Source organism: Anabrus simplex, chromosome 7 (assembly GCF_040414725.1).
Source record: "Anabrus simplex isolate iqAnaSimp1 chromosome 7, ASM4041472v1, whole genome shotgun sequence".
In the NCBI taxonomy this organism is placed as follows: Eukaryota; Metazoa; Arthropoda; class Insecta; order Orthoptera; family Tettigoniidae; genus Anabrus; species Anabrus simplex.
Window position 1 is genome coordinate 179352570 of NC_090271.1, and position 25738 is coordinate 179378307.

Sequence of the window (25738 nt, forward strand, 5' to 3'; positions counted from 1 at the left end):
ACTTCATTATTATTAGGCAGAGATTCAGAAACCAGGTGTTGGATTGCAAAACTTTCCCAGGAGCAGATGTGGATTCTGAACACAACTTGCTGGTCATGAAATGCCGCCCGATGTTGAAAGATTGAAGAAGGGAAGGAATCCAGTGAGATGGGATCTAGACAAGTTGAAAGAAAAGACTACGAAGGATAGTTTCAAGGAACATGTTGCACAAGGACTAAATGGAAAGACTGAAGGAAACACAATAGAAGAAGAATGGACAGTCATGAAGAATGAGGTCAATAGGGCTGTTGAAGAGATGTCAGGAAGAAAGGAAAGATCAACTAAGAATCAATAGATAACTCGAGAGATATTCGACCTGATCGATGAACTACATAAAATCAGCTTCATGGTCCGTATCGCACTTCAATAGATTCACAATTAAGTATTTATTTTCCACCTAGTCGATACAATGATTGCTTAAGGCAATTTTTAATGGTCAAAAGTGGTACATGTTTCGTATATTATCAACATCTTCAGCCACATAACACTGTTTAGATGAAAAATGTATAAAATTGACAAAGTAATGCTTTAGAGGAAGTGTCCTTAAAATTAACATAAGATTGACAAGATTAAAACAAACAAATAACTCAAGAGAAAATATATAAATTATTTCTACAATAGAAAGCAGTCGTCAAGGAAACACTTGTACAATATTCCATAGAGAAATTGTCCTAATAAATATTCTTTTCTTAATAATTCATGAAAAAAGATCAATTTATAAATTAAAAATTATACAATTTATAAGTAATTATCGAAATGAAGAAATCCTGATATCACAGTGCGGCTCTTATTATTAATGTAGATGAAGATATAACTAATTCCTAGTTGTCAAATCTTATTAAGCCTGCTTTCCTTTGGAACAGTAACTCATGTCATTCTTTCACAGTTTTGCGCCGGGTGTAATATTGATGATGCGTTCTTCCTTGCTCTTGCACCTGAGGAGGTGGAGGAGCGGGGGATATAGGTGTGTCAAGAACTTCCTTGCTGTCACCTATAGCTTCAACTGAGGAGGAATAAGTTGTAGGGCTATCTGTAGGAGGAGAAATTCCAATTCTTTTTTCGTGATCCTTCTCAAGCATTTTCAAATATACTAGAATTTGATAATATAATGGATTCTTATATTCTACAGCCTCATTAAGGTTATTGTTGTAACCAAGGTTGAAGTTTACAAAACACAACTTTTATTGCTTCACTTTATGATATTTACACAAATAACTGAAATTTATTTTGAAGCAAAAAGGAATATTGAATCTTGAGAAAAGTCTGTCTTTATACAATATGTACAGGTTTACAGTCTTTATATACACTTCTATCTTGAAAAGATAGTCTTTGTGAATTGACACGTTGATAGTCGAAAACTATCTGGCACACTAACATAAATGTCTTGAGAGAGTCCTTGTTTGTTGAAGTGCCTGAATTCCTAAAAAGCAAGTTCAATTGATTGAAGAAATTCCACCTAGCGAAACTAAGGGAGCTTGCGTAAATTAGGGAATGAAAATGGCTTGTAAAAGAATTACGGAACATAGGCAGTGGAAACAGGAAAGGGAGCGGTGACCAGAGGTGAAACCTCGTACTGCCAGAAATTCAGTCCACCTGGTCGAAGCACATTTTCAAGAGGAGTAGCCTCCGTGCTCGACGTAGGGTGTATTCTGGAGCTGGACACCGGGGCAAGTGGGCAAGTGAGCAGGCAGGGAGCTCCTATTTATAGTACACTCGATGGTCAGGCACGCGCACTGAGGGCTGCGCGTCGAAGCTAGCAGAATGATACACAGGCGCGCGTGCAGCTGGCTGGCGGAGCGAGAAAGGGAGCGCCGGACATACAACACCCTCCCCTCCTAAATACGCCGGTACGGCGTGAAACGGCGGCGGCGCTGGCGGCGACTGCGATGCTGGGGCGGAGCTGCTGATGTTGCTGTTGTATTGTCCGGAGCTGGAACTGGGCGGAGTGGCGCTGTCTCGTCCTGAAAGGAACCCATTGTTATTAAATGATCTAAAGCGCGTTCAGCAATAGATTTATCAGGTTTAGCAATAGCATCAATAGCTGGACAGGGGCGGTAGCGCAGACGTATCTGATCTTGATGGCGGCAGATACGTTTCTCCGTAGTCTGTATCTCGTATAGACGATGACCCAAAGATCTGCAGATGACTCCAGGTATCCAGAGTGGGTTGGATTTGAATGTCCTGGTGTAGACCTTGTCGTTGAGGGAGAACTTCGTTGGTGAGGTCTTATGCTGGGCCGGAAGAGGCTGTAACAGAGAAAGTAAAGTTCTGTGAGGTCGTCCATGGAGCTTCTGTGCAGGAGTGATATTATCAGCGCCGGGTAGAGTTCTGTAGTTGTTTAAGAGTTGGAGCAAGGCTTGGTCTTTAGTTAAGCCTGAAGAGACAGCTTTCTTCATACTTCTTTTAAATGTCTGTACGAAGCGTTCAGCTTCACCATTAGATTGAGGGTGAAAAGGTGGTGCTAGGATATGACGAATGCCATTATGTGTACAAAAGTTCTGAAAAGCAGTAGCTGTAAATTGAGGTCCGTTGTCCGAAATGAGTACTTGCGGTAAACCTTCTGTAGTAAAGATTTTCTGGAGAGCACGAATGGTAGCTTCGGTTGTAGTAGTCGAATGCATATCCACGACATATGGAAAGTTTGACAGTGAATCGATGACTATTAACCACATGGAATTGAGGAAAGGACCTGCGAAATCGATGTGAACTCGTTCCCATGGAGTAGTAGCAGGAGGCCATGAAGCAAGATCAGAAGACGGGGCGTTCTGATTCGTTTGACATTGCTCACAATGACGTATTAGCTTTTCGATGGCGGCATCAATACCGGGCCAGTAGCAGTGTTGACGGGCGAGTTGCTTTGTTCGGGAGATACCCCAATGGCTTTGGTGTAATAATCCGAGAACTTGTTTCTGTAGGCTAAGTGGGATAACCACTCGGAAGATGGTGCCTGCTTCTAGTAATACAACTCCGGCACGAGTCGTGAGACGATGCTGCATACGATGATAAGGTGCCAGGTGGGCAGGAAGTGTGCTCTGAAGAGGCCAACCGTTGCGGATGTAAGTACGTACAGTAGCAAGTGTACTGTCCTTATCCGTAGCTTTAGCTATGCAGGTAGCATCAATAGGAAAACTGGATACAGTATCTTCAAGTTCTATGTCCAACTGAAGACATTCAGATTCTTGAGAATCGAAGGCAGTATCAGGACCAACGGGTAAGCGGGAGAGGGCATCAGCATTACAATGCTGGGATGTGGCTCGATATACAAGCTGATAGGAATAATCAGAAAGGAACATGGACCATCTTTGAAGCTTTCTGAGGGAATTCTCTGGGATCTTATTACCAGGATGGAATAAGTGTACGAGAGGCTTATGATCGGTAATGATCAGGAAATGGTTGCCATAGAGATATTCATTGAAACGGCGAATACCAAAGATGATGGCTAAAGCTTCTTTCTCTATCTGGGAGTATCGACGTTGATGGTCATTAAGTGTTTTCGAAGCGAAGGCGATGGGGCGTTCTTGTCCATGACGATCCTTCTGGGAGAGAACGGCACCGACACCGTAGTCTGAAGCGTCAGTAGCTAGCGTGATGATCTTGTCGGGCTGAAAATGAGTGAGTTGTATAGCTTGAATTAAGGCGTTGTTGATTGTTTTCCATGCCTGTTGGCATTGCGGAGTCCACTGAAACTTAACACCTTTTTTACGTAGAGCGTTTAATGGAGCTGCCACTGTAGCGAAGCGTGGAATGAACTTATTATAATAGTTCGCTTTGCCTATGAAGGACTGAAGCTGCTTGAGGTTCTGAGGTGCTGGCATGTTTACTATCGCTGAGACATTCTGTGTACTAGGACGAATTCCATTCTTATCCAGTATATGTCCTAGGTAGTGAACTTGAGGCTGAAAGAAGGTACATTTAGCGAGATTTGCTCGGAGGCCATTGTCTTTCAATTTCTGGAGAAGGAGGCGTAGATTGGTTAGATGTTCCTGATGATCTTTTCCAGTAACAATAATATCATCCAGGTAGTTAGCACAACCGGGAATGGAGGCGGTTAGTTGAGCCAAATAGCGCTGAAAAATAGCCGCTGAGGATGAAACACCGAATGGGAGCCGCTGGAGCTGGAGCAGTCCGAGAGGAGTGTTGAGTGTGAGAAATTTCTTAGATTCTTCGTCTAAAAGTAGCTGGAGATATGCTTCTTTAAGATCAACTCGAGAGAAGAATTGTCCACCAGAGAGACGTCGGAATAAGTCTTCTGGACGTGGAATAGGAAAGATATCTGTGTCGAGTTGTGCGTTGACTGTAGATCGAAAATCGCCACAAAGTCGAACATTACCATCAGGTTTCTTGATTACCACGAGTGGAGTAGCCCATTGACTAGAAGTAACTGGTACAACAATTCCAGTTTGTATCCATCTTTCTAATTCTTTCGTGACCTGGTCTTGAAGTGCTAGGGGTACTGGACGTGCTTTGAAGAAGCGAGGCTTAGCTCCGGATTTCAGCTGTATGTGAGCTGTATAGTCTTTGGCTGTTCCGAGCTGAGAGTCGAAGACTTCAGGAAACTGCGCTAGGAGAGCGGTAACGTCAGAAGTAGGATGCAATGTAGATACGACGTTAATGTTGTCATGTATCTGGAAACCAAATAAGTTAAATAGATCCATGCCCATAATGTTTGATGCAGTGTAGTTGTTAACTACGAGAAGAGGAATGGCCTTCTGAATTCCTTTATAACTAGCCTGAAGCTTGATTTGACCTTTGATGTCAATTTTCTTCTTGTTAAATGTCACGAGCTGGATGTCAGCTGGAGAGCATGAAGGTGAACCTAAGTCGTGGTAGGTAGTCAGGTTAATAATAGAGACAGGTGATCCAGTGTCTAATTGAAAATCGACAGATCGATCAGAGAATGAGAGAGGAATGATGATTTTGTGAGAATCCTTTGTGGGAAGAAGAAGATTGATCTGATCAACTTCCATGTCTTGGCGGGGCTGTATATGCTTCCGGCGTGCTGCAGTAGTCTTAGCAGGGCGGAGCGAACTTTGACAGACAGTCTTAATGTGTCCAAGTTTATTACATCGTTCACAAGTAGCTTTGAAAAAACGACAGTCACGACGTTCATGATGCTTGAAACAACCTCGGCAGGAAGGCAGGAGTTTCGAGGTGCTTTTAGAATTGGGCTTCCGTGTAGCATTACGAGAGGGAACCTGGCGAGAATGCTTGGTGGAGAGCGCCTTATCCGTACGGTTCACTGTAGCAGAGGACTTGCGGGCCTGAGGCGAGACTTGTGCAACTTCGTGTGGAGAAGCTATGGCTGCGGCAGTCTTGGTAGTAAGCTCATAAACCGTAGCAATACGTTGTACGTCTTCTAAAGAAGGGTTACTCTGCTTGACAGCGTCAAAACGTATTTTGTCTTCAGGAGTATGTAATATTATCATGTCCCGAATGAGAGAATCAGTGTAGGATGAACCACAACCGTCCTTGGAGCAGATGAACTGGCAGGGTTTAGCTAGACCACGCAATTCAGTTATCCATTCAGTATGTGTCTGATGGGGTTGCTTTCTGCTTTGAAAAAATTTATAGCGAGCAGCCACTATGTGAGGAGCTTTGGCATAGTGTTCCGTGAGACGGGCCAAGAGCTGCGTGAAGGGTACCCCAGATAAGTGTTCTTCCGGACTTAATTTACGTAGTAATTCACACGTAGCATTGCCAACCGAACTAAGAAATAGTGCGCGGCGGCGTTGATCATCGGTGACAGAATGGCAGATGAAATGCTGTTGTAAACGGGCTAAATAAACTGACCATTCTTCTTTAGCCGGATCAAAAGCAGAGAACGGAGGAATAGCTGATGGCTGTGTAGAGACAGAAATAGCTTGAATAGCCTGAATTAATGCTGCCTGTTGTTGTTGCATAAACTGTTGTTGTTGCTGCTGTAAGGCTTGGAAGACCGTAGCAAGTTGTTCCGCAGTAGCCATTGCGAGATGCGTGCAAGAAAGAGTAAGGTAAGCTGTGTGTCAGAACTGGTTGGAGTGTCGTTGTTGTTTAGCACGTCGCCGTAGAGTTGACAACTGGGCCTGTTGAATTGTAGTGTCGTGTTTACCTCGTTGCTATAGAGTTTGCGATTGGGGCTGATGACGTGGAGTTTGTTGCTTTTTTGTACCTCGTCGCTATAGAGTTGGCAACTGGGGTCGAAGAATTGTAGGCTGGTGCGTTTTACCTCGTCGCCATAGAGTTGTGTTGTAACCAAGGTTGAAGTTTACAAAACACAACTTTTATTGCTTCACTTTATGATATTTACACAAATAACTGAAATTTATTTTGAAGCAAAAAGGAATATTGAATCTTGAGAAAAGTCTGTCTTTATACAATATGTACAGGTTTACAGTCTTTATATACACTTCTATCTTGAAAAGATAGTCTTTGTGAATTGACACGTTGATAGTCGAAAACTATCTGGCACACTAACATAAATGTCTTGAGAGAGTCCTTGTTTGTTGAAGTGCCTGAATTCCTAAAAAGCAAGTTCAATTGATTGAAGAAATTCCACCTAGCGAAACTAAGGGAGCTTGCGTAAATTAGGGAATGAAAATGGCTTGTAAAAGAATTACGGAACATAGGCAGTGGAAACAGGAAAGGGAGCGGTGACCAGAGGTGAAACCTCGTACTGCCAGAAATTCAGTCCACCTGGTCGAAGCACATTTTCAAGAGGAGTAGCCTCCGTGCTCGACGTAGGGTGTATTCTGGAGCTGGACACCGGGGCAAGTGGGCAAGTGAGCAGGCAGGGAGCTCCTATTTATAGTACACTCGATGGTCAGGCACGCGCACTGAGGGCTGCGCGTCGAAGCTAGCAGAATGATACACAGGCGCGCGTGCAGCTGGCTGGCGGAGCGAGAAAGGGAGCGCCGGACATACAACAGTTATCATTTTTCTTTACAAGTTGGTCTAGATGAATGTACAGGTCTTCATATGTGTTCATTAAGCTGCCCTTTTTTAACTTTTTTATGATGGTCAGGTCTTGTTCTATGTTGGTAAATTTATGACCTGTGGCAGTCATGTGTGATCCCATTGCTGAGAATCTTCTATGTTTTTCAGCATTCACATGTTCCAAATATCTAACTTTAAAATTGCGGCCAGATTGTCCTATGTATGTATTCTTACATTCAAAGCATGTGAGTTTATATATTCCGGAATCAAAAAATTTATCTTTTTCCGAGAGATTTATTGTATCATGGTTGAAAATACTATGTTTCATGTTGTTATTGGTGGAAAATGCAATTTTAAAATTTTTTCTCTTAAATAAATTTGTTATTACATGAATGTTTGGATTATTATATGTGAATTTGATATATTTTTCAGTTTTACTAGGTTCGACTGCTAATTTAGATTGTTGCTTCTCCGAAAATTTATTAATTATTTTATCAATCATGTTATTGTTGAAACCATTCAAGAGGGCTTGTTGTCGGATAAACAACAGTTCCTTATTCCTTTCAGATTTGGATAAAGGAATACTAAACGCTCTGTTAACGTAACTATAATATGCTGATCTTTTCTGTGCCTCAGGGTGTAACGAGTTGTTCTTGATAGTGGTCAGTGTGAAAGTGGATTTTCTGTGTATTTTGAAAGAAAAACCTTTTTCAAAATACACAGAAAATCCACTTTCACACTGACCACTATCAAGAACAACTCGTTACACCCTGAGGCACAGAAAAGATCAGCATATTATAGTTACGTTAACAGAGCGTTTAGTATTCCTTTATCCAAATCTGAAAGGAATAAGGAACTGTTGTTTATCCGACAACAAGCCCTCTTGAATGGTTTCAACAATAACATGATTGATAAAATAATTAATAAATTTTCGGAGAAGCAACAATCTAAATTAGCAGTCGAACCTAGTAAAACTGAAAAATATATCAAATTCACATATAATAATCCAAACATTCATGTAATAACAAATTTATTTAAGAGAAAAAATTTTAAAATTGCATTTTCCACCAATAACAACATGAAACATAGTATTTTCAACCATGATACAATAAATCTCTCGGAAAAAGATAAATTTTTTGATTCCGGAATATATAAACTCACATGCTTTGAATGTAAGAATACATACATAGGACAATCTGGCCGCAATTTTAAAGTTAGATATTTGGAACATGTGAATGCTGAAAAACATAGAAGATTCTCAGCAATGGGATCACACATGACTGCCACAGGTCATAAATTTACCAACATAGAACAAGACCTGACCATCATAAAAAAGTTAAAAAAGGGCAGCTTAATGAACACATATGAAGACCTGTACATTCATCTAGACCAACTTGTAAAGAAAAATGATAACCTTAATGAGGCTGTAGAATATAAGAATCCATTATATTATCAAATTCTAGTATATTTGAAAATGCTTGAGAAGGATCACGAAAAAAGAATTGGAATTTCTCCTCCTACAGATAGCCCTACAACTTATTCCTCCTCAGTTGAAGCTATAGGTGACAGCAAGGAAGTTCTTGACACACCTATATCCCCCCCGCTCCTCCACCTCCTCAGGTGCAAGAGCAAGGAAGAACGCATCATCAATATTACACCCGGCGCAAAACTGTGAAAGAATGACATGAGTTACTGTTCCAAAGGAAAGCAGGCTTAATAAGATTTGACAACTAGGAATTAGTTATATCTTCATCTACATTAATAATAAGAGCCGCACTGTGATATCAGGATTTCTTCATTTCGATAATTACTTATAAATTGTATAATTTTTAATTTATAAATTGATCTTTTTTCATGAATTATTAAGAAAAGAATATTTATTAGGACAATTTCTCTATGGAATATTGTACAAGTGTTTCCTTGACGACTGCTTTCTATTGTAGAAATAATTTATATATTTTCTCTTGAGTTATTTGTTTGTTTTAATCTTGTCAATCTTATGTTAATTTTAAGGACACTTCCTCTAAAGCATTACTTTGTCAATTTTATACATTTTTCATCTAAACAGTGTTATGTGGCTGAAGATGTTGATAATATACGAAACATGTACCACTTTTGACCATTAAAAATTGCCTTAAGCAATCATTGTATCGACTAGGTGGAAAATAAATACTTAATTGTGAATCTGATCGATGAACGACGAAAATACAAGAATACAAAAAATGAAGGGGACAGAAAAGAATACAGGCAATTAAAGAGAAATGGATAGGAAATGCAGGGCAGCTAGGGAAGAATGGTTGAAGATGTAGTGCAAGGATGTTGAAAGTAGTATGGTCCTAGGAAATGTAGATGCTGCATAAGGAAAATCAAGGAAACCTTTGGAGAAAGGAAAACTAGGTGTATGAATATTGAGCTCAGATGGAAAATCACTTCTAGGGAAAGAAGACAAGGCAGAAAGATGGCAGGAACATATCCAAAAGTTGTACGAAGGTAAAGACGTAGATGATATGGTTCCAGAACAAGAAGAGGCTGTTGATGCTGGTGAAATGGGTGACCCAATTTTGAGATCAGAATTTGACAGAACTTTGAGAGACCTAAATAGCTGTGCATGGGTACCACCACAAAGTATGAAAGAACAAGCGTTTTCACAATCCCGGGAATAACTGTATATGTGAGTTGTCCGATCAACCCTTGTTATCGTTACCACATTACCACTTGTAAGAAACGAGTAATACCCCAGGTAGACTGTTGTGTTTAATTAAAATGTATACAATCAAATTGCAGGGTAAAATGTATCGCCAAAACCTATGTAACTTATGTAAGACATATACACAACTTGTGTGCATTTCTTAATAAATAAATGGAAATAACCTCTCCTTGCTGGCTTCTCTTAAGGCAGTCGGTAATTCAGAGGGAATGTCATCAATTCCAGGTGCTTTGTTCCTATTTAGGTCTCTCAAAGTTCTGTCGAATTCTGATCTCAAAATTGGGTCACCCATTTCACCAGCATCAACAGCCTCTTTTTGTTCCGGAACCATATCATCTACGTCTTTACCTTGATACAACTTTTGGATATGTTCCTGCCATCTTTCTGCCTTGTCTTCTTTCCCTAAAAGTGATTTTCCATCTGAGCTCATAATATTCATACACCTAGTTTTCCTTTCTCCAAAGGTTTCCTTGCTTTTCCTTATGCAGCATCTACATTTCCTAGGACCATACTACTTTCAACATCCTTGCACTACGTCTTCAACCATTCTTCCCTAGCTGCCCTGCATTTCCTATCCATTTCTCTTTAATAGCCTGTATTCTTTTCTGTCACCTCCATTTTTTGTATTCTTGTATTTTCGTCATTCATCGAGGTCGGGGGTCTTGATTCGTGTTAGCCCAAGATTTATTTACCATGGCTTCTGTAGTATAAAAGTCTAGCCAAATTTCTCTTCGTTCCTTTTGTCTTTCAAGGAGCAGTTTATTCAAGCTGTTGGTAGATGGGAGTTTCATACGCAGTTCTTCTATAAGGAACGGTTCTCTTGCGAGCTCGTATACTAGCCTCGACTTTGTGTGTTTCGAAACAACTAGAGCGGCTTTCAAGAATCTTGATTTAACTGCTTCCAAAGTCATTAGATCTTTTAGACTTAACTTATACCAAATAATATCTATTCCGTATGTTGCGATGGGAACTATTTTTGCATTGAATAAAGCCATAGCGGTTGTTAATGATAATCTGGATAATTCTTTGATGTCAAAAATTGTTTTTTGTGGCAGATGCTGCACGGGATTTCACGTGTATTCTGAAAGATCTGGTGGCGGTTTGCAGAGTCACTCCCAGGTATTTGAAGCTGTTGACTGTCACAAGAGGTTTTGGTCCTAGATATATTCTGTCCTCCGCAGCTTCTCGGCCTCCGTTCCGGAATGTCATCTGTACAGTTTTTTCAGTGTTAATTTCCATTTTGTTTTCCTGTGCCCACTTCTCAAGTTGATTTATGGCTCTTTGCAGGTTGTAGGTGGAATTCGATCAATGACCATGTCGTCCGCATATATGTAGATTTTTATATCTTCCGTCTCTTGTCTAATCATCTGTGTAAGATGTATGAGACAGGAGAAGTGCCATCCGATTTTCGGCAGAATGTTGTTATACCTCTTCCCAAGAACGCCGGTGCAGACAAGTATGAAAACTACCACACTATTAGTTTACTATTTCATGCCTGCAATATTCTAACAAGTATTATTTACAGAAAAATGGAAGGACAAGTTGAAACTGAGTTGGGAGAAGATTAAATTGGCTTCAGAAGAAATGTAGGAACATGTGAAGCTATCCTGACTTTACGTCTGATCTTAGAGGACTGAATTAAGAAGGGCAAGCCCTCATACATGGCGTTCGTAGATCTAGAAATAATATTGATTGGACCAAGCCATTTGAGATTCTGAAGGTGATCGGGGTCAGGTACCGAGAAAAATAATAATTATCTACGATCTATAAGTGATAAGAAACGAGGCCTATGAAAAAGCAGCAGCAGTCCAGAAAGGGCTGCAGTTTGTCTGCCTCCTTTCCAATGTTTATACAGAAGAGGCAGTCAAGGAAATAAAGAATAATTTGGAATCACAATCCAAGGAGAGGAAATCAAAACCCTGAGATTTGCCGATAATATTGTTATTTTATCTGAGACTACAGAATATCTGGAGAAGTTGCTGAATGGTATGGACAGAGTCTTGGGTGAGGAGTACAAGATGAAAATAAATAAGCCCGAAACAAAAGCAATGGAGTGCAGTCGTACGAAGTTAGGTGATGCAGGAAACATTCGATTATGAAATGAAGTCTTGAAGTGGATGAATTTTGTTACTTGGGTAGTAAAATAATTAACGATGGCAGAAGAAATGACATAAAATGCAGACTAGCACAAACAAGGAAGGCCTTTCTTTCAGAAAAGAAATTTGCTCACTTCGAACATTGATATAGGAGTTAGATAAATGTTTTTGAAAACTTCTGTGTGGAGCATGGCATTATATAGAAGTGAAACATGAGACGATAACTTGCTCGGGAAGAAAGATAATAGAAGCTTTTGAAATGTGGTGTTACAGAAGAATGCTGAAGGTGAGATGGATAGATCAAATCACGAATGAAGAAATACTGAATCGAATTGGTAAAAGGAGATCGTTGTGGTTAAATTTGATGAGAAGAAGAGATAGAATGACAGGACACATCCTAAGACACCCAGGACTTGTGCAGTTGGTTTTGTAGGGAAGTGTAGGGGGTAAGAACAGTAGGGATATACCAAGGTATGAATATGACAAGCAGATTAGAGCAGATGTAGGATGCAGCAGTTATGAAGAAATGAAAAGATTACCACAGGATAGGGTGGCACGGAGGGCTGCATCAAACCAGTCTATGGACTAATGACTCAAACACTGCAACACAAAATAGTATGCTGATATGTCCTCCAGAGGTGCTGTCAGATAGGACAGAAGTATAGGCACACCCTGCTCTGTATGCCTCAGTACGAAGTACACATGTCTGGATACAGTGCTGTTCATACTCTCAAGTGACCTTAATATACCGTAAGCATCAGTGAGTGCAAAGGAAAAGAAATCTCTCTTAAGGAAAGATAAATGATTATGTATTTACGTAGCCATGCCTTTGCTGGCGGGACCTAGTGTTTACAGTGCACTATGTCTTCTGGTATGCGCTAGAGCAATCTTGTTACTTTCATTGATCTGTCTCAGCTTTATCCTTGGTTTTGACAAAATGAAAGTGACTGGTATGAGTGATGCTAGTAATGCCATTCCTTCTGCAGCCAGTCCCTGTTATGAATGGTGTGAAAATATTGCTCATAGAGTCGGTTGGTGCATGCATTTCAGTGGGCTTGGCAGACTGATATGTAATAGCAACTTCTGGCTCGGTGAGGAAAGCAACGGGAAACTACCTCACTCCTCATTTTCCTAGTACACCTCTTCAATGATGCCTAGGCCATCTATGACAGCTGATGGCGGAGCTGTTGAGGATGCAACCATCCTTCGGGCTGAGGACTAAACGTACCTACACATTTACGTAGCCAACATAAATTGTGCAGCAAAATTGCAAATGTTATCAGGAGGAGTCCTTATACGGTGTGAACTGTTATTATGAACTATCAGAAAAATAAATCAGTTGCAAACAGGGGCAGAACAGGGCACCCATCTAAACTTGACAGTAGGGACAAGAGAACTATAACAGATTTAGTGCGAAAAGACAGCAAGATTACAGCAACACAAATCACTGCAGAACTGTGAGAACACCATGGAAAATATGTCCATCCCCGAACAATCCGAAGAGTTCTTCATGGCGGAGGTTACCATTCAGAAGTGTCCAGAAGGAAGCCGTATGTAAGTAAAGTTAATAGGAAGAAACGCCTTCAATCTACAAAGACGTACATCTCCAAGGACTCAGAGTTTTGGAATATGGTGATTTTCTCCGATGAGATCAAATTTAACATTTTTAAGAGTGACGGGGGCATTCTGGTATGGTGAAAGAAGAATACAGAATGGGAACTAAAAAATATACAATCCACTGTGAAACATGGGGGTGGAGGCGTTTTGATGTGGGGATGCATGGCAGCGTCTGGAGTTGGCGAACTTGTCTTTGTTGATGGGATAATGGACAAATTTGTCTACAAAGATATTCTGCAACAAAACCTTAAGAAAAGTGCAGAAAATCTCGGGCTAGGTGGCAAGTTTTACTTCCAACAGGATAACCGAAACACACTGCTGAAATAATTTGTTTGTGGATCATCTACAACGTACCCCATACTTTAAATACCCCTCCCCAATCATCTGACATAAATCCAATCGAACATCTACGGGAGGAATTGTGTAAAAGAGTGAGAAAACACACTATTTCCAGCAAATCTCAATTGAAGGATGTACTTCTGCAGGAGTGGAAGAACATTGGTGCCGAAGTAACTGAAAACCTACTTCAATCCGTGCCAAAGAGACTGAAGAAGAATATTCGAAGACAAGGAAACCTGACAAAATACTGAAGAACTAACACAGGAAAAAACTAATCCCGAATGTTGGTGTGCTTATGCTTCTGTCCAAAGTGCCATGTGAGGACAAGAAAAACACACTTTATTTTCAGTGCTCAAGTGCCTTAATATATTTTCACTTTTTATATTCTTGTAGTGCGGTGAATGAATTATAGGTGTGTTGAATTTTAGTTGCTTACACTAAATACATTTTATATTATGTGTGCTTGTTCATTATCCTGCACTGCTGTGCCTTTAATTTTGTAAACCACTGTAGTTATGATTTCTGAACAGATCTGTTACTGCATATGTACTAGGATTGTTAAAAGTGAACCTAGCATTTTATCTTTCTTCTTTATCTCAGGTATTAGATTAGTTTGAAACTTCTGTTTAAATTTTCTGATTATTTTCTTATTATTTACCATATTAAATCCAAAACCATTATATTGGGCTTGTTTACGAATAAAGAGCAGGGTTTTTTTTCCCTCGTTCTACGGGGGGAGAGAGGTATATTTAATGCTCTGTATATGTGGCTATAGTAAGCTGACCTTTTTTGTGACTCCAAATGTAACGAGTAGTTTTTTATCATAGTACGAGTAAAAGTGGGCTTTCTTTGTATTGAAATATAACATATATGCTTCAGTTTATTATTTACAACACTGTGGCATAATTTTATTCAAGCGCTCGAAATAGTTGTAGGGAATGAAGGAAGGAATGCTGGATCGCCGTGCCATAGGCTGTGAGAACCCCGTAGCGCTCCGGTAGGAACAAATTCATCTAGTTGGATCTGAGCCTCAAGCCGTGATTGTGATTATAAAGACCACATAGCCACATCCCCACGCGAACAGCAAACTTTGGAAGGGGTGAGATATGTACGAGGGAATGTACCAAACATTTGTCACAGGTTCACAAACTTCTCTTTTCCAGGGCTGGAATCACCTGAATTCTAATCAATTAATCCACCACTAAGCTGAATTCTATAAATCTGACACCACATGCTGTTAAGATGATAATTATAGAGTAACAGGAGCTGATAAAACCATTTAGTTGTGCCGTGCAGATATAAATGCGTATTAACGCGAGCAGCTGTTAGCATCTGGTGAGGTCTCACAAAGGAAGAGGGTTTGTTTGACAGTACTTTCCCTTGGGCCCCAAGACCTTGTGAGGCTATAAAGGCTGAGCAGACAAGGGAAGTGTCGCCCTATTGCATTTTGAACGGCGACAGTGAAGTATCATGACCAGGAGAAGATAAGACAATAACTTTGTGAAGTTTCTGTTAGACTTGAACTAAAATCGTTGTGATTTAGCTCACAAGATCCAGTGACAATCAGTATATATAAATAATATACGATGAAGTGTAAGATTAACATGTGCGATTTGTTAATATATAACCACTGACAAAGACAGATAGCACCGGGCCCAGTTCCCTTAATTTAGTACCGTGTGGATCGGATTTACATCTAAGCGGTAGCTATAGCAAATTGTTAGCCAACACTAAGGTTGCAATCATGCATTCAAGCACACTAAGTGGAGAAGTAAATGGTCCTAATTAAATTCAACAGTTCCAGAAACAGACCAACATCAAGAAGACAGCAGTCATGAACTACCCAGGAGTCGACAAGAGGACCGTCATCCCTGTGCTCTATGTCGTAGTCAGGGGCTGAGCCCACATGACATAGTGGCATGTGATTCGCCGCTGACAGAGAGGTTGCCACCAAGTTAAGTTCTTTTGTTCTTTGATGATGTTTTGTTTGATGATGTTTGTTGTTTAAAGGGTCCTAACATCAAAGGTCATTGGCCCCTTTTGTTCTTTAAGCATGTGAAATGATAGCTAGATTCACTAGGAGAGGCCATTTTAAATATGTAAATTAACTCTTAAATGTAAGTCAGAGTAGCATTTGTATTGCTCATTTTAGTAAATTTAAATAAATTTAGGGCTGCTTGCATGCTGAGTAACCGAGTTCGGCAGCTGCAGTCACTTAAGTGCGGTCAGTATCAAGTATTCAGGAGGTAGGACTATTTCTACAGTTTATGATAGGGCGCATGGCATATCCTTTTTGTGGATTTTAAGCATGGCTCTGACTGTTGGTATACTAGGGTTCATATTAAGAAGTTTCTGTTGTTCCTGTTCGCTGAGGAGAAAATTGGAACTTTTAATTAAACTTTTTAGATTTCGTTGTACTTTTGTGGTAGGATCTTTATTAACTATTGTATAAATCTTGTCCTATCATAAACTGTAAAAATAGTCCTACCTACAGGGTATCAAAATTCATTCACAGTTTTCTAAATAAATATTTTGTTTTCAATAATAAATACCCCTTATAAAACTCAGTTAAATTTTTTGAATACATTTATTCTAAGACTCAATCATATATTATGTTCTTATGATGTCGTAAACATGTAGGCAAATATTCCAACCGATGAAACAGTAAGAATCATCAACGATAACATCAATGAACATAGTAACCTCAGTAAACAGGAAATCGAAGAATTTATGAAGATCTTAAGATTTGCCTTAAATAATAATTATTTCTCTTTTAACAGTACGGTTTACCAACAAAAAGGTCTAGCTATGGGCGACCCTCTATCTGGCATCCTAGCACAGATTTATATGGATTCTATAAAGCATACGAAGATTTTACCACAAATGAAAGGCATACGTTTGTGGCTTAGATTTGTAGATGATACGTTTGTAATTATCGACAAGTACATCACCAGTAGTGATGAGATTTTAGATCATTTAAATAAAATTAACACTAACATTAAAATTACTAAAGAAGACAAGAAGAAAAATTCCTTAAATTTTTTAGACATAATGGTCACATGTTTTCATTAATGCATTCGATTTTCGTATCTTTAGAAAACCTACACACTCTCCCACTACAATTAAGAATACATCTATAGCTTGATTTATAGAGCTCTCAAAATACCGCTTTCTTCTAACAACTTAAAGGCCGAATTGAATTATATAAGAAACCTTGCCAAAATTAACTATTTCAAAGTTGACATGGTCAATCGTCTAATCAACAAAGTAAAAACTAAATTATCCACGAACCTAATCCCAAACAAGCCTAAAAACCCCAAATTTGCTACATTTACTTTTACTTTTAATAACCCCGCCATCCACCAGGTCACTAATACCCTAAAGAAGCAACATATTAATATAGCTTTCAAGACGGTCAACACCAATCAAAACATATTTCTTAACCACAATAAGGTCAATTACAATAGCAACATTTACTCAAGATCTGGTGTATATAGATTAACATGTTCACCATGTGAATTTTCATATGTTGGCCAGACTGGGAGGAGCTTTTCCGCAAGATACATGGAACACTACAACGCCTTTAAACATAATAAGTACTCGGCCATGAACCAGCATATGACTGAGACAGGACACCACTTTACAACTATAGAGAAAGATCTTACTATTATTAAATGTATTAGTGAAGGAAAGTTAATGAATGAAATAGAAAATTTACACATCTTTTTGGACCAAACCTATAATAACAATCATAATTTAAATGCGGTCACAGAAAATAAAAATCCTTTTATGAATTAACACCCAAATTAATACATATCATGAATTCACACCAGAATAAAATCCCAAATCTTTTTAAATCCAATTATTTCATCCACCAAACCAAACATTAGGTCTACCCACACCACCCCTATTAATGCCACTCCAGTAACGACACAAGGCGCTTTAAGATTAATGTAAACCCTCCCCCTCTCTACACCCAGCCCTTCTTTACCGTACAAGTATAACACCAAGAATAGAAATTTTAGTCAGGCAGGAGCTACCAGAACAGTCAGATCCACTTAGCACTACCTTGACAATTAAAAGTTTCTTCTCAACTGACATATTAACTATCGGTACTTGAAGTTTCTTATCAATACGCGTGCTTCAAAATACTAATTTTAACTTCTCTTTTAATTAATTACAGACAATATTCCTCTCAAAGGGTAATAATCACATCTACAAGTAAGACTATTCACACGACTGATTGTAACGTCAAGTACACAATTCAACAATTAAGCAGCAGCCTAAACTTGGAATTGTGACACCGCTTTAAATGACAGGAAACATATGATCATTTAAAAAAAATTACAACATTTTAATAACAACATTCGATCTTATCTAATTTATTCTTAAATATCTAGCTGTTGTTTATAATTGACATTGTTTTTATCAAGTTCAGGTACAGAACGTAGCTTAGAAAGATTCCTGTCATAACCATTACAATTCCATTGTAACAGTGCCATAGTGTGGTCGTGGACTTCTGAGATATAGGTTAGAAGCAGCATAATGCTACCTAACCCACACTCACATCCCCATCCGAAGATGGAGATAAATGCTCCATGTGCATCACCTCGTCACCAGACGAGGGAACGTATGCCTTGAATTTCTTCGACATGTCCCGGGTCTCTTCCTACGAGGGAAGCGCGCATTTTTTCCAGGAGGAAGACCCGCTGGCGCAGAATCAGGCCCTCCAGATTGAGGGCATGAGGCCCAATTTGTAGGAGAAGTGGAAGAACGCCTGGTAAGGGCGCTCTTGTTACCCGCCGTTGATTCTTGTTTAGACGGGCTGGGAGGTGATTTCCCAGCCCTGTTAAAATTGAAATAATTGATAAGGAGATTCCACCTATTCAATACCAAAAAATAAGAAATGTAGTGAATTACATTCTCATTTAATAATAATTAGAAATGGTACCGGTTTCGACCCTAGTCCAGGTCATCATCAGCCGATTAAGAAATGGAAAACAATGCACAGGATCAGTAGAAGAAGCAATATGAAAAGGAAATAAACGGGGGGTAGACACTGTAAAACTTAGAAAAAGTAGAATACAAGTCATTCAAGAGAAAAACAGTGCGCAATTCTCTTGGCGGCAGCAAGGCACACGCAACGCTAGGCAAAGTCCCACAGTGATTACGAATAGTGGAGCAAGGCTTTGAACAGTTCTCCGCGCCGTGAGCTACTTTCCCACATGAACCACACACAGACTGATTCGAACGAGATACCATATGCCCGAATCTCTGGCACTGATAGCATTGCATAGGAGGTGGGATGTACGGCCTCACATCGCAACGATAGGTTGTTACCTTGACTTTCTCTGGCAACAATGACAATTTGAAGGAGACTATGAACGCACCTGTGGCAACGTCTTCACCGTTGACTTTGCGTGTAATTCTCTGGACGTGTGTCACGCCACAGTGCTTCATGTCTTCCATCAATTCATCGTCAGTGTTTAGAATAAGATCACGGTGGAAAATAACCCCACAAACCAGATTCAAGGTTTTGTGCTCTTCCACTTTGACGGGGATCTGCTCGTCTTCAGAAGCAAACCCCCATTGTGCATCTTCTTCAGATCCTCAAGTTCACTGTAGACTCCTTCGATGTGACGACTAAAAAGAATAGATTTAACCAGCTTGAAATCTTGCCCATCGGTTCTGGTAGCAACCAGGAACCTAGGGAAGCTGGAACCCAGACCAACACGCTGCGCTTGTTCCCAAGGGGTTGTCCCCCTTACAGAATCAAAAGTTAAAGTCTTGAGTAGCGAACTACCCGAGGTGGCAGGCGGAAGTCGTTTCAATGCCATGCCCGAAATCATCCTCCCCGAATGCCACCCACTCCGATCAGGAGTTTCTGTAGCCGAACCAAGCAGCCAAGGCAATACCCACCTGGTCATAGCCGGTAATGCCCGGGGTCCGATGTTGGACAATGCCTAATACGGGAGGACTGAGGCAATGAGCATGAGGACTCCCTTCCTCCAGTCACCCGCAATAGCATGTACCCCATAGCGTATACAGAGCACTAAATATAGGGAAAAATAAATAAAAATAATTAATGAGAAAATGTCCGTTAGCTGTTTAAGCTTGCCTGTTTTCAGTAGGGTGTTGACATTAATTGTACCTAAGAAGGTCTTTTTCTTGGGATATCAAGGGTGTGAACATCGGAAATTTGGGAAGCAAGGTCAATGTGAAATGTCTAGCATTTGCTGATGATCTCGCAATCATTACTAAGACCAAGGATGAAACAAGGTATGCCATACAGAGACTACACAATATAGCATCAAAGGCAGGCCTCCAGATATCCTACGAGAAAACCAAGTATATGGAAAATCTACGTCAAAATAGCAAAAGAACTCCGCTAGAGATGGAAAACGGCACAATTTCACAGGTGCCCTCCTTCAAATACCTTGGAGAAATTATACTACCATCAGGATTAGACAGTAGTGCCAATGTAGAAAGAAACACCAAACTACATAAGGCATACAGACTGACGTGGAATTACTACAACAAAAGAGTCATATCGCGTAATGCAAAATTACGACACTACAAGACAGTTGTATTGCCCGAAGCTTTATATGCCTCAGAAACCATATGCTTAGGTGGTCACTCTAAAATTACAGAAATTGAAAAGCAGGAGCGGAAAATTCTCAGGAAAATTTATGGTCCTACGAGAGAAAATGGAATGTGGATTAAGAGGAAAACAGCGGACCTCTACTCCTTCACCGACAGGTTTACTGATGCTGTACGGAAAAGGCGCCTTAATTTCTATGGCCATATCTACAGAATGAACAGCGACAGACTAACTAAAAGATTATTCAAAGTAATCAACTCAAAGAAGGTCAAAATAAAATGGCTAGAAGAAACTAAGGCGGACCTCCAAGAAATAAATATTACAGACGACATCATGGAAAATCGTGGAGCTTTTAGAACCAAAGTAGCTAATCATAAATTTAGGGAGAAACCAAAAAAGACAACTGGTAGGAAGTGGTCGACAGAACGCAAGATGCAACACAGTGCATTCATGAAGAGATTTTGGGAGGATAAGAAGGCACAAACCATCAAACCAACTAACAAGTTCAAACGCGCTCTATGAATGGGCATAACGAAGGAAGAAGAAGAAGAATGAGAAAATGTCCTTCTGGCATTCGGCTGTGCGGGGACCTGTGTTGTCAGGCGGATACTACTGCCCGGGTACATGACACTCCCATCCCCCGCTTACTGGGTGGTTACTGACACGGGCTTTTGAGCATAGTCGCACACGTAGGAGCTCCATCGCCGAGCAGCAAGCACATCAAAAATTTTGAAATGGTCTACAACTGGCCCTCGGAAAAACAATAAAAAAATTTTTTTTTTTTTGGTAGTTGTTTTACGTCGCACCGACACAGGTAGGTCTTACGGCGATGACGGGACAGGAAAGGGCTAGGAGTGGGAAGGAAGCGGCCGTGGCCTTAATTAAGGTACAGCCCCAGCATTTGCCTGGTGTGAAAATGGGAAACCACGGAAAACCATTTTCAGGGCTGCCGACAGTGGGGTTCGAACCTACTATCTCCCGAATACTGGATACTGGCCGCACTTAAGCGACTACAGCTATCGAGCTCGGTAATAAAAAATAAAGAGGTGACCATGGCCACATGACCCTCTTAGTCGCATTCTACGACAGGCAGGGATTACGTGTGGATGTATTCAGCCTCTCCCATCCACAGGAGGTTCAACACATTATACCAAACCGCAATCCATGTCCGTGCCTAGGTTGCCCCTTTTTGTCACCTCTTACGACAAGCAGGGGATACCGCGGGTGTATTCTACATGCGCGTCCCCCACCCGCAGGGAGTAGTATGTTTGGTCCGCTGGAGGTATTTTATTTCCCTCAAGTCCACCGGTAAGCCGGTTAGGGCTCCCTGTCTGCCACCTGGGACGCGCCACATGGGAGTATCACCTCTCCCCCTGCTACGCCAGCGTAGCAGGTTCGTGGAGCGTTATAAAGACCAGCTTAAGAAGACTATGAATAGCATCAACATAAATACTAACAGCTGGGCAACAACTGCACAAAACCGTGTTCTCTGGCGCAAAACTACTGCAGAAAGCATCTCACTTTTTGAGCAGGCATGTCATAGACAAGAAAATGAAACACAAGAAAAGCAGAACCTACGTCAGATCCAACCACATCCTCCATCCACCTTTAAATGAGACTTGTGTGGCCACATGTTTCATGCAAAGATTGGCTTGATCAGTCATCAGCGACATCTTCACAGAGCCAACAGACTTTAAGAGGAACTGCAGGAGAAAAACGTATTCTCGGAAACGATTAGCGGCCGACGACGAGGTTATGTGTAAGATGAGATGCATACAACAATGAAAGGTGGAGTAGATGTCTTTGATGAGTTAAAGGGCAATTACTCCGCTTCAACAGTCAGAAACCGTTGGTCATTAACTCTTTTCTACTCCCATCTAAATACTGATCACATGAACAATTACATGATTCTCCGAAGGAAAGTTGTCGGATGAACCGCAGACACTTTCTGAAGATTCTTTCTATAGGATTGTGAAGAGAATACATGGAGTATCGTGCATCACTGGCATGCATTCCCTGGGGAATCGAAATGAGGCTCCAGAAATTTCTAGGGATCAGGAATGAACAGAGACCAGCTGAAAGAGAACAGAAAGACCAAAACAATGCATGTGCACTGTTCAAATTACATTTGCAGGGAACATACAGTATTCTCTTGTCTGGAGTGTGCACATGAAAATCTCGAAGAAGAGGACTATGAGGAGTTTTCAGTTAGCCTTATGCTATTCTAGGTCTTGATATAAGGAAGGATCTTCATTGGGGTAATCACATAAACATGATTGTAAACAGAGGGTACATATCTCTGCACATGGTAATGAGGGTATTTAGGGGTTGTAGTAAGGATGTAAAGGAGGGGGGATATAAGTCCCTTGTAAGACCCTAACTAGAGTACGGTTCCACTGTATGCGACCCTCACCCTGATTATTTGATCCAAGAACTGGAAAAAATCCAAAGAAAAGTAGCTCGATTTGTTCTGGGTGATTTCCAACAAAATAACAGAGTTACAAAAATGTTGCAAAATTTGGGCTGGGAAGACATGGGAGAAAGGAGACGAGCTACTAGACTAAGTGGTATGTTCCAAGCTGTCAGTGGAGAGATAATGACATCAGTAGACGAATGTTTGAGTGGTGTCTTCAAAAGTAGGAAAGATCACAATATGAAGATAAAATTGGAATTTTTTTTTTTTTTTGCTAGTGGCTTTACGTCGGACCGACACAGATAGGTCTTATGGCGATGATGGGATAGGAAAGGACTAGGAGTAGGGCAGAAGCGGCTGTGGCCTTAATTAAGGTACAGCCCCAGCATTTGCCTGGTGTAAAGATGGGAAACCACGGAAAACCCATCTTCAGGGCTCCCGACAGTGGGATTCGAACCCACTATCTCCCGGATGCAAGCTCACAGCCGCGCGCCCCTAACCGCACAGCTAACTCGCCCGGTAAGTTGGAATTCAAGAGGACATTTGGGGAAAATATTTGTTTATAGCAAGGGGAGTTAGGGATTGGAATAACTTACCAACTTAAATTTCCAATTTCCAATTTCTTTGCAATCATTTAAGAAAAGGCTAGGAAAACAACAGATAGGGAATCTGCCACCTGGGCAACTGTCCTAAATGCAGATCAGTAGTGACTGATTGATTTAAAATTATCTTGACGACACTTTACGTTGTATTATGTAAAGATATTTCATTATCTGGTCTAGAAAATTTTAGTTTTATATGGCACCTGTTTCAATATACTTCATCTTCTATGTTCATTTTAATTTCAGAAATTGTTTAATTTAGGTAACACTGTTCATTTAGTTTGTATAGCGAGTAATCAAATTTGTGGTGTTTTATTATGTTGTTTATGTTACTTTATTACATGTTGTGTGTTGTAATGGCAAATATACAATATGATTCAATAAAACATGAGAAAGTCATCAAACAAAGCCTAACAACTAAAAAAAACATTATAAAAAAGCAACAAATCAATATTCAGTCCATTTTAAAGTGATATGTCACTTAAGCTTAATTGTGGTCTTTAAGACCACACGCGAGTCCACGCGGATTAAAGAAAAACAGAGTAGATCCTTTCGCAGAGCAATCAGAAAAACTCCATATGAAGCTATATTTGAGTTCCTATTCACTACAGCGTTGCTGATTCTGATCTCCCACTGGATTTACTTTGAAATGTTCAACTGGAAGATGAATTTACAAGAGTTTTTAATAATGGACACAACCAACAGTTAACAAGAAACGGGGAAGGGACGTGTTCTTCACATGAACATCTTACTACACAGATATGACACTATACGAGGAAACATCATGCGAATAGTGCAGAAAAAAAGAAAACTAAAATATTCAAAATTGGCTCCTTAAACTTTTTTGAAAAGCTGAAGAATCACAAAGTTTACACAAGGAGTAATTTTAATACCACCTATTTAAGTCTTCTCCATCACCACTGACGTTACATTCCTAGGTGCTCGCATCCTCTATCAACTTCAGGTATTTTAACCAATGTTGTTTTTACAACTTCTACTGGTGGAAAGCATTTACTGGATCTTGCTAACATTCTTCAGCTTTACAAACTATTATTCTCATCATTATTCCATACTGAAAATAGTTAATCACAAATTTTACACAAGGAGCAATTTTAATACCACCTATTCAATACAATTCAGTGAAAATTGGGGGGGGGGTGAAATAATAATACAAGCTAAATGCAAAAAAAAAAAAAAAAAAAAAAAAAAAGAAATGAAGGAACAAATGAAAAATCAAAAGAGAACCTAGACGGAAACAAAATTAGCACATTGAAGATGGCTCAAATGAGTCGAAACATGTTTGAATTTGATTACTCCATCTAATGATGGAATATATGATGTATTGAATTAGGAGGATACACTCAATTTTTTCACCTTTGTGAAGTATAGTGGCTTTATGTCGCACCGACACAGACAGGTCTTATGGCGACGATGGGATAAGAAAGGGCTGGAAGTGAGAAGGAAGCGGCCGTGGCCTTCATTAAGGTACAGCCCCAGCATTTGCCTGGTGTGAAAATGGGAAACCACGGAAAACCATCATCAGGGCTGCCGACAGTGGGATTCGAACCCACTATCTTCCGGATGCAAGCTCACAGCTGCGCGCTGCTAACCGCACGGCCAACTCGCCTGGTGATGGAGAAGAAAGAAGCCATCAATCTCCATCAACTAGGTACAGTACCCAGTTGGGGGTTATGCAGTCACTATATCCAAGGAGTGAGTTTCAAGTAGCTGTTGAATAATTCATTACAGTTTCAGATGTACCTATATGGCAAATATGGAATAGCAGTTTCAGTGATCATTTGTCTATGGAAGATAAGTGGGTACAAATTTTCACAAAATTCCAAAAGAAAGGAATCAATATCTCAGCATTTTCATCAGTGGTAGAATTTGCTTTTAGCCTTCCTGCAGTGAATACCTCCAAGGAGCATATGTTTTCAATTATCAACTCACTATGGACAGAATAAAGAAACTGACAATGCTGGGGTATGTGTGACACCTGAGAATATTTTTTTAAAATTTGTCGAGTTTGCAGTTTTACTACAGGATACCGTATTTAAAGATAAAAAATTATGTCAACAAACCCACAATTAAAGCAAATACTCCCACATGCTGATATAGTGTGATGAAAATGGAGCCAGAACAATCTCAATAACCGATGTGAGTTTATATCTGACTTTTTGTGAAGTTTTAAGAACTGGTACTTTCACTGAAATTTTGAGAAAGAAAAGAAAGAAATGAACTAATGTAATTTTTTCCCTTTTATTTTGCATATTTTGAAGATGAAAGTAAAGCATCTCATACTTTCACTTCATATATATAGCAACCCATTCAACCAGCATCCTTCATTATAGAACGTACAGAGAAACTTACTTAGCACTGAAATAGCTGCCTGAATGGTGGAGGTGATTATCT

The 25738-nt window shown here is 40.0% G+C and overlaps 1 protein-coding gene across 5 annotated transcripts in view; it reads right to left on the reverse strand.

Annotated features, from left to right (window-relative positions):
• LOC136877770 (paramyosin) overlaps positions 1–25738 on the reverse strand; it is a 652246-nt gene that overhangs the window by 385737 nt on the left and 240771 nt on the right. The window lies entirely within an intron of this gene.